Here is a 16,392-nt window from a genome sequence, read left to right on the forward strand (position 1 = left end):
GGCTACAGGACACTCTGTCTCAAAAAACCAAGTATCAAAAAAGAAAAAAAAAAAAAAAAAGAAGAGAGAGAGGTAGTTAGGAGAGAGGGAAGGAGAAAAAAAAAGGAACAAAGAATTCCGAAAAGAAACAGATAAGAGTCCACGTAGGCCTGCCGCAACAACGTGTGAACGCTAGAGGGCGAGGGGCGACAGAAACCCAGCTTAGACCATGCGGACAGCAACATGTGTGGAGGACCCAGAGGATGCCGTAACAGCGATGGATGACATGACGTCAGCCCCAAAGCTTGCTCCTGGTGACAACTGCTGTGCTTCGCCCTCACAGCAAAGCCGGAAATGAGAAGTCTCAGTAAGACCCCCACTTTACAGTAAGAACCGAAAGCCCAGTGTTATTAAATGAATCCTTGCAGGCTGCCACACCAGAAACCGCTGGGGTTTGCAGGTGGCTCTGACTTTATAGCCCGGATGTTGTCCCCTACTCTCCCCGCCCAGGTCCCTTCCAGGCGGTGTTTCTAAGCCCCAAGATCTATAAAGCATTGCTTAGAGGTGAGCGGGGGAGGGGTGGGGTGGGGGTGGGGGTGGGTGGGTGGGGTGTCAATGCCTGTGGTCCCTTCTAGAGAGGGTGGGCTCTGGGGCAGCAGGGAGCTGGGGGAGGGGGGTATGGAGCAGCAGCCAGGGGCTGTGGGACCAGCTCTGGATAGAGGGAGGCCCTGTGTGAAAGTCCTTTCGACTGGGCCCTGGCAGAGCTGGCCCCCGGGGAAACTGCCAGGGCTATTAATAACCCCCTGCTGAGTCAGGGGGCTCTTGGGTTGCAACAACACAACACCTAGGAGTCCTAGGGCAGCAAGGACGCTCTTGACCCCGTGGCTCCTCCCTCCCACCTGCACTGTCCGCCTCAGGCTGTGCCCTCTGGAGTAAGCGGAGGCCGGTGCCCCACACAGGGCTGTCCTCAGTGTTCTTATGTGCAAGAAGTATTCTTCTAAAGACTGCGTTGTAGTGAGCCTATTGTGCTCTTCCCTGTCGAGGGAGCCAGGGCTCTGACGATCCAGTTCATCAGCTGCCTACCCAGGGCCCCGCTCAAAGCTGAGGGGACCCTGCTAGGAGCCCTCTGTTTCAGCACACCTACTAAGGGATGAGATGGGCTGTGAGGTCAAGCCTGAACTGATTTCAGAACTCATGCTCATGTATCCATTCATCATCATCGCTACCTTCATTATTTTATTGATTTATTGATTTTTGGGTTTTTTGTTTATTTATTTATTTATTTATTTATTTTTGTTTTTGTTTCTCTACTTGTAGCCCTGGCTGTCCTGGAACTCACTTTGTAGACCAGGCTGGCCTTGAACTCACAGAGATCTGCCTGCCTCTGCCTCTTGGAGTGCTGGGATTAAAGGCGAGTGTCACCATGCATGGCTACCATCATTATTTTAATAATAATAATAATAATAATAATAATTATTATTATTATTGTTTTGATGATTTTGTTGCCTCAGCTGGCCTCAAATTCACTCTGGGGACAGGATAACTGAACTTCTGATGGTCCGGCCTGCAGCTCCTGAGTGCAGCACCCAGGGTTTCATGCAGTCGAGACCTGTGTCAACTAAGCTGTACCCCGGCCCTCATGTATGTTTTAAAGACAGATCACGCTGTGTAGCTCAGGATAGTCTCAAACTAGAGATCATCCTGCTTCTGTCCCCGAGGGTTGGACTCCAGGCCCAGCAGCTCTCATGCTGTTTAGCTCAGTCATTCCGTGTGGTGTCCGTGGGATCTGATCAAGGGCTCAGTGGCTACATACAAGACTCTCACACCTGCATGCCCTTCTCACGGCCTCCTGGGACTCTCTGGGGACCTGGCCTTCCTCCCCCTCTTCCTTCTACACCACAGGATGGTAAGCTCCCTGCACATGTGACCCAGGTCTGGGTCCCTTTCTCAGCTCTGCTCCATAGCAGGGTTTCAGGTCCAAGGCCCTTGCAGAGAGCCCTTATCACCCAGCCCCACACATCCCTGAGAGCCTGGGACGGTCAGCTCACCCTGATCCCAGCCCTTCACAAACCCTGTTATCAGGAGACACATTCCAACCCACGCTCTCTCCTCCTGCACAGGGTAAGATAGAGCCCGTAGTCTTCCGGACACGTGGGAAAGGGCGCCAGGGGAAGCAGAGGCTATCTCAGCAGGAAGCCGCACTGCAGGGTTGTTTCTTCAGACAGCTTGAGAAAACACCTTAGGATTGTCTTTGCCGGTTAGCTGAAGCCCAAATATGACTAGCTAGCTCACGACCCCTGCCGGGGCGGAATCTGGGAGCCAGGAGGTGGCTCTCCAGACATGGGGAGGGTCCATAACACATTTCTCAGTGACCTGGCTTTCCCCTAAGGCCCGGCTGCACCTGGTTTGTGGGAAGGCTTTTAGTATAGCTAGTGAAGACACAGAGCTGAGAGGCTGCTTACCACAGGAGCGTGGGGCAAAGGCCAAGTGTGAGTTTATAATCTGTGGTAAGCATAACTCCATCACCTGTCAATCGCCTGCAGGGGTAGGGAGTGGAAGGTTTGGAGCCGTGAATCAGGAGGCTGAAACTGGACCTTCCTGGTTTTGCTGAGCCTCAATTTATCCTTTTTCTTAAAAATAATTAATTAAATTTATTTTATATGCATTACTATGAAGGAATCCCTTGGAATTGATCTTACAGACAGCTGTGAGCTGCCATGAGGGTTTTTTGTTGTTATTGTTTGTTTGTTTGTTTGTTTTTGACAGGGTCTCATATATATTGCTCTGGCAGTCCTTGCTCTGTAGACCAGACTGGCCTCAAACTCACAGAGATCTGCTTGCCTCTGCCTCTGGAGTGCTGAGGTTAAAGGTTTGTACCACTGTACCTTTCTTTCCTTCTTTCTTTCTTTCTTTCTTTCTTTCTTTCTTTCTTTCTTTCTTTCTTTCTTTCTTTCTTCCTTCCTTTCTTCCTTCCTTCCTTCCTTCCTTTCATTTGTTTTTCGAGACCGAATTTCTCTGTATAGGCCTGGCATGGCCTGGTTTTGTAGACCAGGCTGGCCTTGAATTCACATTGATCCACATACCTCTGCCTCCCTGAGTGCTGTGATTACAGGCTTGAGCCACCATGCCCAGCTCTCTCTCTCTCTCTCTCTCTGTGTGTGTGTGTGTGTGTGTGTGTGTGTGTGTGTGTGTTGAGACAGGGTTTTTCTGTGTAGCCATGGCTGTTCTGGAACTCCCTCTGTAGACCAGGCTGGCCCCAAACTTGGAGATTCACCCGCCTCTGTCCCCCGAGTGCTGGGATTAAGGGCGTGCACCACCACTGCCTGGCGTCACTTGTCTTAAGTTATGAACAATGGAAATTCATGTCATGGGTGGCAATGTCTTGAAGGGCTTAGTAAAGAGCCTGGCACCTAGGCTGGACGGATGTGGGCAAGAGGTCAGCCTGGTCTACATAACAAGTTGAGTACATCCAGGGAGACATAGCGAGACCCTGTCTCAGAGAGAGAGAGAGAGGCCCGATGCACAGTAGGCACTTCGGAAAGTGTCTTCCATACACACACAAACACTTGAGAGCTGGGTGTGCTGGTGCACAGTTACAGTGTGAGCCCGTAAGAGGCTGAGGTAAAAGGATTGAATTTGAGGCTAGCCCAAAACTACAGAGCAAGACATTCAAACACACACAGACCCTCCAACAGCCAGACACAAACACAGACCGAGCTGGATGGTCGTATGCAACCTCTTTAACTTTTAGCTATTTTATTTTTAACTGTGTGTGAACGTGTGTCTGTTGATGCACATCTGTGGGTAACTGTCGCTGTATGTTGCTCCGCCTCTAACCCCAGCTCCAGGGGATCTGGTGCCTCTTCTGGCTTCTGGGGCACACCTTTGTCCACACGTGACCTTTCCACACCCACACAGGCACCAGGGATCCCCAACCCTGTCTTCCAGCCCTCATATGCTCAGAAGCGGTAGACCGGAAGAAGATACAGCCTTAGCTCAACCAGGCGCAGGAAGCCCGCCAAAGGCAGGCTCTGTGCTGGTCTGCCAGCAAGGCCTTGCAGGGGCGCTTTCAGGGAAGGGAAAAACCACAGGGGAAAGCTAGGAACAAACCTGGCTGGGCCACCCAGGGTGGCAGCACCCAGCCAAAGTGGCAGAAGACGGCAAGCAAGCAAACGAGAATGGGGTTCGCGTGTCTAGAGAGTGAAACATGGGCGTGAGGTGCTGGGGTGCAGAGGCAGAAGGTGGAACCAGTCTGTCTGGATGATCCAGGTGGACCAGGATGCTGGAGGCCTGGTTCCCATGGTGACTACAGGATAGAGGGATTCAAGCTGGGGGTTTTGAACAGCAGCATTGGTTGGAAGCTCAGCAAGTCCTTTCTGAAGGCAAATGTTGAGCAAAGGCTCTGAGTCAATCGGAGCCATGACCTCATGGGCAGAAATGAATTTACGCATAAAAGCAAGCCTACGGAGGTGAGATCTGCGAAGGACTGCAGATACCGAATATCTCTGAGTAGGGGTGTCTCTGATTGGGAACATGGACCAGTCAATGAATTACCTGTTCCGTGACACTAAGGTGCTGAGAGATAAAGCTGACAAAGGACAGACGTGTGTATGCGTGTGTTCAGTTCATGTCCGTGGGTGCTCATGTATACCTTTGTATGTGGAAACCAGAGGTCAATCCTAGGTTGTTTCTTTTTTTTCCTTCGTGTGTGCGTGGTTTACATGCATGTGTATTCACATGTATGTGGGCAGGTGTGTGTGTGACTGTGCATGCGTGTGTAAGTGTGTATATAGAGGCACAAGGTTCCTTGATTGCTGTCTACTGTATTCGTGAGCTAGGACCTCGTGGTCAAGCCCAGAGCCTGCAGAAAGGGCTAGCCTGGCCAGGTAGCTGGTTCCAGGCTTCCCCTGTCTCGATGGAATCACGGGGTCTGAAACTTTTACCCAGCATCACATATGTTTTCACACTGCACAGCAAGCACTTTACACACAGAGCCACTCCTCGGCCCTTAGTTTTTGAGGCCCGGTCTCTCACTGCACCTGGAGCTTGCCGATCACGGTAGCCTGGCAGGCCAGCGTACCCCACGGGTCTGCCCTTCTGCACCTCCCAGCGCTGACATTGCAAGTGCCCGGCCACCGTGACGGCCTTTGCGAACGAGTTCTGAGGCTCAAACTTGGGTCTTTGGCCTTGCTCAGCCAGCATTTTACAACTGAGCTATTCACCCAGCCCCGGTGAGACTCCAACGTATACGGAACTTCTGGAAGTGAAATAAACATTTCAAGTAAAACACACAGGGTTTCTCTGAAATAAGCATTTCAACTAAAACACACAGGGTTTCTCTACATAGTCTTAGCTGTCCTGGTCTCACTTTGTAGAGCAGGCTAGCCTCGAACTCACAGAGATCTGCCTGCCTCTGCCTCCTGAGTCCTGGAATTACAGGCGTGCTCCACCACACCCGGCTACCCAGGGCTCTTCGGATGGCTAGCTGGGTGAAGGCATGTGGCACCAAGGTTCATGACCCGAGTTCCATCCCTGGGACTCACATGGTGGCAAGGACTGACTCCTGAAAGTTGTTCTCTGACCTCCATACATGCACCATGACATGAACATGCTCCTCCCAACAGAAAGAAAGAAATATACAAGTTAAAAAACAAAAAAGCAAATGCATCGTTCTAGACCAGCCAGAGATCTTACTCAACGAAACCAAAATAAGGCAAGTATAGACTTTTTTTTTTCTTTCTCAGAATGCAACAAAAACAGGGAAGGAGAAGGGAAACTCCAGGCAGGGGGAAGTGTGAAGGGCAGAGTGAAGAGAGAGACATGGGATTACAGATGACCCCAAGCTTCCCTCCAAGGCTGTGCGCAAGTCTAGAGAAGATACCAATCAGGACCGTGACCCCAGGAGGACTGAGAGGAAAGGGTAAGTCGGAGGTGCCACTCTTAAACACACACTGCATGGAAGGGCTGGTTGGGATTTGAAGCAAATGTTTGGAAAATGATGGTTGTAGTGTCTCAACCTTGTAAATTCACACATTAACTTTTTGTTTTTCCTTTCTTTTGAGATAGGTTTCAGGTAGCCCAGGCTGGAGTTGAACTAAGCCAAGGATGTCCCTGAAGTCCTCATCTTCCTTCCTGAGTGCTGGGATCACAGGTGTGCACCAGCTGGGGCATATGGTGCTGGGGAAGGGACCCAGGGCTGGGTACATGCTGGGCAAGTGCTCCACCCACTGAGCGTCAGCCCACACTGGTACTTTGACAGCCACAAATCAAGAGAGGGAGGTAGTCCACATCAGCAGAGAGAGGAAGAGAAAACGAAACAACTCAAAGAGGGCCAAGAGAAAAGAGAAGAGAAACAGAAAGGACAGAACTAGAAGAAAGGGGAGAGAAAATAAGGCAGAGTAGAATCCAAGTGCACAAAATTGTAAGTAGAAGAAGCTTGCCAGCTCAAAGTCTCGGCTGAGCGGGAGGGTAAATGAACGCCGCTCAGGTGGAGTCAGGAGGCAGTATACATAAGTCTGTTCTCGCTCCACCTTGTCTGGACCAGGGATTGAACCCTGGTGGTCAGACTTGCCAGCAGGTGCCTACCAAGCCAGCTCTGACTCTGCCAGTGAGCTACAAGGATCCTGTGTTCTCCACCTCACATCCCAGCACTGGGTCTCAGCATCCTCTCCTCAAGGGTGCTGGCGATCCGACTCAGACCCTCTCGCTCAGGCAGCAGAGACTTCCCAGGCCACCACCTCAATTTAAATAAGACAACACTGAGTGCAGCCAAAAACAAAATAATAGAAACAAAACAAAACCCTGCCGAGGAGTTAGAGAGACGGCGCAGCAGTTAAGAGCACTGGCTGCTCTAGCGGAGGAACCAGGCTCAAGCCCTGGCACCCCAGCTCTCCACTCCAGCCCCAGGAGAACTGACTTCTTCTGGCCCCCTTGGGTACCAGGCATGTCCCTACTGGGAACCCTAAAGTCTCCAAAGAAGATGGGTGGCACAGACCTGGATTGTGGTGACGCTAACCACTGGGAAAAACTGACCATGCATTGCCTGCCGCTAGGGCCCTGCAGAAACTGTGGACACTGTTGCGTTGATTGCCCTACTCTGCCTTGCCAAAGTAGGTTTGTCCCCCAGGTTCCTCCTCTACAGGAAAATCTCAGACCTGGGTCAACCAGCCAAAGGCTGGTGCTGTCCTGTGCAGTAGCTGAAGATGTACTGTTGTCCCCAGTGAAGTCATCAAGCCACCAGGGCAGCTCTCTAGGTATTGGCTAAGTCTCCTTGTCATTTTAATCGATACCGAGGCCATTTTGACTATACTTCCTGCTGTAATTTATCCTTCTCAGAACTCTAATGGTGTTGATGGCTAACTGTGGCTTCATCAGCTTAGCAGCAGCTGCTGATCAATGTTTTTCACATCTAAAAACAAGGCCTCACTCTTCTGGAGCTATTGGATCACTTGATGAAAAAGGCAAACTCACAGGCAGGTTCGCCTTACTAACAGGCTTTGTATTAAACAGGTTTCAGATGTAACTTACACTGTTTAAAGGAGAAAGTATGGTGGCCTATAGGCTTGACCTTATAAACTCTTGCAACACATGGCTCAAGGAAGGCCATTCCAGCTAGGAAATTTCAGGAAGCGGTCCTGACCAAAGTCCATCTCTTGGTCAGTATTTAATATTTAATAAAGCTTGCTTTAAATTTAGCCCTAAAATGGTGGGATTGATTTTTCTCCTGTGAATATCAAGATTAACACCAATCTCAAAAAAAAATTTTTAAAAATTAAGGTTTATTTAAATTACGAAGGTCTAAAAATAATTTAAGTTCTAAACATCCGAGGGTATAAATAGTCTAAATAAGTTATGACAAATTATAAACAATGGTAATATAAGCTTCAGGGAGAAAAAAAAAAAAAGTCCTAAGACTTGGATCCACCTCAGCTCTAATGGACTCCAGATAAGAACTCCTGTCAACAACAGCCTGAGCTTCCCTGCCTATTGCCCTCGCCTGATAGAGAAGCTCGAAATATAAAAATTTCCTTTAAGTTCGTTAACAACTTCCATCCCTAGTCTGTATATGCTTCGGCAGAGTTTCACCCAACTTGTAGACACCACCCAGAAATCAGCGGCTGGCTACAGACTGCTCCATGCCAGCCTCGGGTGGTGCCACAAAACCGGAAAGCCCCGGACTTGCTGAAAACGGATCTAAGCCAGTTAAGTCAGTGTGATTGCTCCCTGTGACTTCAGCTGGGTCAGCTAACCAGATGCTTCTGATCAGTACCCTCTTGCCCTAATCCCCTCATGAACTTTGGTTAATATTTTGAGTTTCTGGGCCCTGACAATGGAATCCTAATTTCAGCAGGAAGTAGTTACAGAGATTACATCGCCCCTCATGTTCAAGAAAGGGCTGGAATATTAGGTACAAGGAAATTCCTTGGCAGAGGGAACAGGTGGCTACCAATAGAAACCATTGGCACACCACGGTTACACGACCTAAAAATATTTGTTCTATCTATGCTTACCAAATAACTGTAATTTGTGAATGAGCAATGCATCTTTTGATGCATTTCCCCTCAGATAAAGAATGCTAAGACCCTATCGAGGGTTTGACAGGGACTCATAAGACAACTAGCCTGTGTCCATCTTAGGCTTAAATGCCACCTTGTCTTAAGTACAAAATAGGCTCAGTTTATGGTTAAACATCATTTCTCAAGGACTGGGCTATGCCCCACCTGTAACCTTAACTACAAATGGTTCTGTACCCCCTGTTCCAGAAATGGCGATCATGTCTGTTTCAAAAAGTTGTTTATAACCATCTTGCAACCCTACCTTTGTTTCAAAGGACCACCTGAGTGACTGTTCTGCCCACCCTGCAACCCTGTCTTGTTTCAGGATGTCCTGAGGACTGATGGGTATGCTTATATCCTGCTCCTGTACCCCACCTATTTTGTTTACTAAATACCCCATTTGTCAACCCCTACTGGAGTGCTAAAAGCCTTGTCTTCCTCATATCTCTGAAGCTAACCTCTAGAACCCCACTTAAGGGGGAGGCAGCCTGTGAACATGATTTTTAAAACTTGCTTCAATTAGTTGATCTCTTTAATTGATTTGGCCATTGGGATTAATAATACATGCAGACAAAGTATTCACACACTAAAATTTAAATGACAACAAAAACTACAAACAAAAACGACCTAGACAGGACCCCAACCAGTCTGACACAAATCAAGCATAGGTCTGGTTGTTGGTAAAGAAACAGTTCTGAGCTGGGCGCAGGGGTGTGTGCTTGTCATCCCAGCACTGTGGAAGGCAGAGGCAGGTGGATCTCTGTGAGGTCTGCAAATCGAGTTTAGGACAGCTAGGGCTCTGTAACACAGAGAAGCCCTGTCTCAAAAGAAAGAAAAGAAAGAGATAAAGAAAAAGAGAAAAAGTAGAACAAAAGAAAGAAAGGAAGGAAGGAAGAGAAAGAAAGGAAGGAAGAAAGAAGAGTTCAGAATATTAAGAAAGAAAAGTAGATCAGGAAACTGCAGGGTTTTTTTATATTTTATTTTTGTTTTATGTAGTTTGGGGTTTTGCCTTCATGCATGTCTCTATGAGGGAGTCAGATCAGTTAGAGCTGGACTGCAGACAGTTGTGAGTGGAAATGTGGGTGCTGGGGACTGAACTCGGGTCCTCTGGAAGAACAGCCGCTGCTCTTAACCACTGAGCCATCTCTCCAGCCCTAAAACTGCAGTTTTTGTTGTTCAAAATTGTCTACACTTTTATAAATGTAGGGAAAAAAACACTGGACAGGACTGAACAAAATATTTTTGCCTCTGGTGTTCCTGTGTAGATTCTATATATATATATTTTTAATAATGAAAAAGAACTCATGTGTAACCAAAACACATAATAATCTGATGATCCGGTCATTTCTTAAGGAAATTCTCCCTGTTCTTCCGGAGGCTCTCAAGAGACTCCTTGCACATCTGCAGGCTCAGGGCTAATAGAATTTTTAGGAGAGGGAGTGGAGGTGACCTAGGTCGCTCCAGAGGCAGAGCCCTCCCCACTGGAATTCTTTGACTCCAAGCTCACGGTGCCCCAGGACCCCACTTACAGCCATGCCTCTGCCTCCCCTCCCTGGTGGAAGGTCAGCTCTGTGGGCAGAGATTTCACACACACTGTCCTCGTGTCAAGAGCAGAAGCAATGGAGCAGAGGCGAGGTGGCTTCGGGACTCCAGATGCTTCTCTCAAGAGTCCCAGCTGGACTCCCCTCTCCAGGCCTGGTCCCCTGGTAGGCCTTAGGGGAGGGAGGGAGGCAGAGCCTTTGCCAGACTTCACAGCTGGGCTGCTGGTGGGAGGGACTTTCTCTGGACCCAAAAGCCCTCCAACTCTCCTGGAAGACTTCCTATCCCACCAGCGTCATCCTGGGGCCAGGTCTCTTCTCTCTCTCTCTCTCTCTCTCTCTCTCTCTCTCTCTCTCTCTCCTCATCATGTGGCTCTGGCTGGCCTGGAACGCACTATGCATGTAGACCAGATTGGTCTTGAATTCAGAAATCTTTCTGCTTCTGCTCTAGTGCTGAGATTAAAGGCATGTATCACCATGCCAATCTTTTTTCCTTTTGGTTAAAAATTAGAAAAATTACCTATTTATCTATTTAGTGAGTTCCTGTATGTGTGTGTTCAAATATACCATGGCATGCATGTGGAGGTCAGAGGACAACTTGCAGGAGCTTGTTCTGTCCTTCTACCATGTGAGACCTGGGGATCAACTCAAGTCGCCAGCCTTGGTGGAAAGTGCTTTTACCCACGGAAACATCTTGTCAGCTTTGGGACCAGGTTATTAAAAGCTCTAACTAGAGACCTGGTGTTTTTATGGGCTGGAAGAGCCGCTGTATGCCAATGACCAGACTTTGACATTTTCCTGGCTAAATAGCTGGGCTCGGTGTCCCTGGCTGGCTTTAGGACTTGCAATATATAGATATGTTTTTGTGAGTGTTGTCAGATAAAACACAGGGCACTTGAGCTCAGGATGTAGCTCAGGTGGGAGAGTGCTTGCCTGGCATGCATGAAGACCTGGGTTCAATTTCCAGCACAGCATAAGCCAGGCATGAAGGCACTCCATGACCTTAAGGTAGGAGGATCAGAAGTTCAAGGTCGTGGTTGGCTACATACAGAGCTGGAGGCCAGCCTGGGCTACGTGAGGCCCTGTCTCCAACAAAAGCAGGACACTGAGTTGAATCTGAACTCTAGATAAATGGGTCATTTTTTTTTTAGAGTGCTCCCCCCTTGGCAGGCTGGGTTTTTACTAGCCGAATCTGGCCTGGAGCTAAGAGTGTGTGCAAATCTGGGCCTGAAAGAACGTGTGCAAGTGTGAGCATACACACTAGTGCAACAGTGTATGTGTGTGTGTGTGTGTGTGGGTGTGCATGGCTTTAAAGACACATGTGCACAGGGCTACACACGCACAAGAAAAAGGCATGAGGGTTTCCAAGTGTGCTGGTGTGACATGCTTTTACATGTGCATTTCTCTTGAAGCGTAAACACACATGCTCACATTCACACCTACATGTATGTGTGTGCTAACACATGAAGAGTTAGATACAGAAAAATGATCACTGTGCAAGACATGCAGGCTTAGGATCCTCTGTGTGTGAGTTTACATAGGAGAAACATAGGACCCTCAGCCAGCAATGCTGTGTGTGCGTGTGTGTCTGTGATTCGAGGCTTGGGAGGGCATGAGGACAGCAGGCCTCTGAGCTCTCGGTTGCTGCAGCCTGGCGTCAGCTCAGCCCCATGACTGACCCACGATTTTGACTTTTTCCCAAGCACGGAAAAGTCAGCCGGAGGAGAACCAGCCACGGCTGGTGCGGGCCGGTGAGGGCCACGAACACGCACCGGTTACATAAACACCACAGTCCAAGCAATGGCCAGATGTTCAGTCCTCGCTGAGCCAGATGGCAGCAGATCCTGAGATTGTGGGATTTTCTAGGTCCTGCGGCTCCCTCCCTTGTCCCTTCTGATCCCTCCACTCCTCCTCACACAGCATTTCTGTTGGTGTTGGAAGCCTCCTGAGGCTTCATTCAGTTTGGCTTGCGGGAAGAGGGGACATCTTCTCTCTTTGCCTGACATGGTGGCCTTCTGTGTGTCTGTCTGTCTTTTGTTTTTTTGTTTATGTTTTGTTTTGGCTTTTAATGTGTATATGTGTGTGGGAGGGATTCATCTTGTGTGTGGCAAGTATGTGTGCATACGTGTGTGTGTGTGTGTGTGTGTGTGTGTGTGTGTGTGTGTGTGTGTATCAGCCGGAGGTCAACCTTGACTGTTGTTCCTCAGGGCTGCTCACTAATTTTCTTTCTAAGTTAGGGTCTCTCATTGATACCTCGGGCTCCCTAATTAGACTAAACTCGCTGATCAGGGAGCCCAGGGTGGGGTACACTTGTCTCTGCCTCCTCAGCACACTCTGATGTATAAGCATGTGTCACACCCAGATGGTATTTTTAGGTCAGTTCTGGGGATAGAACTCAGGTCTTTGGGCTTGGATGGCGAGCTCCTTATTTCCTGACCTATCTCCCCAGTTCTGCTTTTTTTTTTTTTCTTTCTTTGTTTTGTTTTGAGACAGGGTTTCTCTGCGTAGCCCTGAGTGTCCTAGAACTCTATATGTAGACCAGGCTGCCCTCAAACTCACAGAGATCCACCTGCCTCTGCCTCCCAAGTGCTGGGATCAAAGGTGTGCACCACCACTAAACTTCGATTTTGGCTTTTTGAGACAAGGTCTTGCTCTGTGTCCCAGGATGGCTTAGAACTTCATGATCCTCTTGCCTCAGCCTCCTGAGGGTTGAAGTGACAGGCACACCCTGCGGTGTTTGGAGGTATCTGTTTTAACTCCCTCTTTTTTAAGGACATTGTCAGTAAGGATGAAAGCCACTTGGTCGTCTCTCTCCAAGCTCATTCACATTCTGAGGCCCTCAGATCACGACTTTTGCATGCCAATCAACCCTTAGACCCCTGACTACTTACTCTCGAGGGGTTTTCTGCCAGCCCCACCACTGTCATCATGCCAGCTGTGTGTGCCCAGGGACCTTCAGCTCCCAGCTCTTCACACAGACAAACTCAAACCCTACTGAAGATCAGATGGGATCTCAGAGCCAAGAGTTCAGAGGTGACATCTTCAGTGCTGGCTTTACTGTGAAAGGAAGGGGTCAGGTCGCACCTCTGCCATGACCCTGAGCCATGGAGCCAGGAGGCTGACAAGGAGGGACAGGCTCTGCAGTGTCTGGGGTCATGAGTAACCTCAACACCTCTGGACCTCACTTTCCATAGCTGTGAAATGGGCCCTTGGACAGCACGAGTCTAGAGATCTCATGGCTTGCTGTTTGTTGGGGATTTGTGGGAAAATAACACTGAGGCTGGTGAGCTCTCCAGCAGCTGCGGCCGTTGGGGTGGGAGGAGCCCCACGGTGTCCCTTATCTGTTTCCTGTAGCCACATAACAGATTGCCACAAGCTTAGTGACTTAAAGCCACACACGCCTGCCCTGCTGCTCTGTGGGACAGAGGTCCACAGCAGTGTTGCTGGCCAGATGGAGGTGCTGTCAGCGTGCTCCTTCCCAGATCCCTCTGCGGTTTGTGACCCCTGCTGACCCCTCCTGCGCCTCAAAGCACCATTCTCAAGTCTGAGCATGCTGCCTTGCACTCTCTTCCACTTCCACGGATGCTTGTGATCGGTGGGCTTCCAGAGCTGTCTGCCCCTGTTGGTCAGCCCTCAGCAGCCTTGTTCCGCCTGCTGCACAGAGCCTCTCAGAGTGACTGCAGCAGAACACCCCAGGCCAAGGAGCCTGTAAACAATGGAAATGTCTTCCCCTGCCAGGTGGTGCCTGCCTGTCATCCCAGCACTGGGGGAGGCAGAGGCAGGCGGATCTCTGTGAGTTTGAGGCCAGCCTAGCCTGGTCTACAAAGTGAGCCCAGGGCAGCCAAGGCTACACAGAGAAACCCTGTTTCGAGAAAAAAAAAAAAAAGTCTTCCTCATGATTGAAAGCTGAGTTCAAAGGTCAGAAGCTGGTGAGGGAGGGTCCTGGGCTAGGTTGCTGATGTTGGCCTTCCTGCTTCCTCTGCACACTGTGGAAGGGTGTGTGTCTTCCTGGGCTCTGTGTATGTGGGTTTTGCCCTCATGACTTCAGGACTTCCCTGAGGTCTCCATCTAAGGTTGCCCCTCTTGGGTTGGGATTCTAACACATGAATCTGTGGGGAACACACATTCTCCCTCTATAGGTCCATATCACACAACGTAGTTACAAGTTCTGGAATTAAGAGGTGGTGGGCATTGGGGTCATTATTTTGAGTGGACAGTATCATGTCTTGGAACCGTAAGACAAAGGCCCCAGTATCTGCCTGGAGCCAAGGTCCATATCCAGAGGGTCACCTTTCGTGGTGGTGAGACGGCTGCTAACCGTGGCATTGGTGAGACCAGGGGGATCAACGTTCTTATGGTGTATCCCAGCCTGAGTGTTCAAGGATGCCCTTGACCTTCTCCCTTTCCTGCCTTCATCTTCCAAGTGCTGGGATTATATGTCCAATTTTCACAGAGTTGGGGGCTGAGCCCAGGCTCTGTGTATGCTGGGCAAGCATTCTCCTCACGGAGCCTCGGCCCAGTCCTGTTTCCTGCTTGTCATCAGGGCTCATCAGACCTTCATAGATTCTGCTCAGGGAGCCAAAATGGCATGTAAAAGTCACACGCTTGCCTCATATTTCGTGTTGGTAGACTCTGGGCTCCTGTTTTATGTTCTGTGAGGTAATCACTTCCTCCTCCTCAGATGTAGTCACACTTGGATGAGCGCACACATTCTCTGTCTCTGTCCCTGACTAGGGGAACTGCAGCTGTCATCAACCACCTGCCGCCTGCCTACCTCACCCCGGCTCTCTCCAGGAGCACAGAGGATATGTGGTTCCAGAAGAATACTGCTTCTTCTGTGTTCCCCTTCCTGTTGCTCCCCTAAGAATCTGTCCTGTGTGCTGGGGTGTCATCTCCCAGCCCCAGGCCTCCATGGCCAGGAGCCACCGAGTGTAAGCGGGATCAAGTCCAGAAATAGCCAAGTCATCCTCTGTGATGGACATCAAACCCAGCCCGTGCCAAGCTCCCATGTGGAGGGTACTCCTGAACTGCTCAATAGACCACGGGGACCAATGCCATCCCATCATTCTCCCACAGATGAGGACAAGGACGCCAGGGCTCAGGTGGGGATGCCAGCACCAGCTGCTGCCACCACCACACAGGATGTGACTCCAGGAAGTGGCTGTCGATATGGGAATCTGCCTCTCCAGGTTTCTTCATTCCCATCAGGCCGTTTGGCAGCAGTTCATCCTCCTGACATCTTCACTCTTCTAAAGACTCTAGCATACCTCCATGACCTTTCAGAGGTGGCCTCCCAGGGAGGCAGAAGTCCCAGCCCAGCCCATTCCTGGATGATCCTGGAAGGTGGGGGTGAGGAGAGAAGACACCTTCACCCTTCTGCTCAGCACCCTGCTCAGCACGCCCAGTTCCCAGGGGAATGGGCGGAGGTAGTTTAAAGATGCTGAAACCAGCCAGCCTTCAAGGTTGGATAGGACTTTTCAGCATGATGGTACTGCTGGTACCTGCCTCTTCTGAGTGTCTTCAGGATAAGCAGGTCAAAGACCTACACCGCAGTGCGGCTGGAGACATGGAGGCTCCACAGAGAAAAGGGGCCTTAGATAGGCAGGTGGGGGCCTTGGGAGGGCAGGTGGGGATTTAGGGGTAGGCACACCACCACCACAGCTGCTAGCTGGAGAACAAGCTGGCAGATACTGTGCCCACTTCCAGTCCCTCTGCCCCAGCTCTCTCCTAGATGGCAGGGGGACCGTACTCTCCCTCCCAGGCAGGTAGGACAGAGGAAGTTCTTCACTTTCTTGAAGGATCAACCATGGGTTTAATGCCCCTCCCTCAGTGATGCTTTAAAGTCTTATACCTGTGGTTAAAGCCCCTTTAGGAAAGGAGGTTTTAGTTTTCGTGCATGTATGTCTGTGTGCCTGGTGCCTGCAGAAGCCAGAAGAGGGTGTTGGATCCCCTGGAACTGGCATTACAGATGGTTGTGAGCCATCCATGCTGGAAATCAAACCCAGGTCCTCTGGCAGAATAGCCAGTACTCTGAACTAGTCCCCTGAGTATGTACATTTAGAGTTGAGATGCCGCCCAGCTAGCAGAGAGCTTGCCTAGCAGGCATAAAGCCCTGCTTCCGTCCCCATCCCTGAAACAATTGAGTGTGTGTTCTCAGAGTGTGGTGGCTCACGCCTTTAGTGCCACAGCTTGGGAGGGGGAGGAAGGAACATCAGAAGTTCTAGGTCATTCCCTACTACAGGCTGAGTTCCAGGTCAGCCTGGGCTACCTGGTCTCAAAAAAACAAAAGAAAAATAAAGATTTCAGGCTAGTGGCAGCTC

The 16,392-nt window shown here is 49.9% G+C and overlaps 1 long non-coding RNA gene across 1 annotated transcript; it reads left to right on the forward strand.

Moving 5' to 3' along the window:
• The first annotated feature begins 223 nt into the window (after positions 1-223).
• Positions 224-9,080, forward strand: LOC129671689 (uncharacterized). The gene is made up of 3 exons (XR_008719369.1): positions 224-543; positions 5,724-5,899; positions 6,046-9,080. It is a non-coding gene; the product is annotated as an uncharacterized LOC129671689 (long non-coding RNA).
• The last annotated feature ends 7,312 nt before the right edge of the window (positions 9,081-16,392 follow it).

This window comes from Psammomys obesus, unplaced genomic scaffold, assembly GCF_907164565.1.
Source record: "Psammomys obesus unplaced genomic scaffold, mPsaObe1.curated_primary_1811, whole genome shotgun sequence".
Taxonomy (NCBI): Eukaryota; Metazoa; Chordata; class Mammalia; order Rodentia; family Muridae; genus Psammomys; species Psammomys obesus.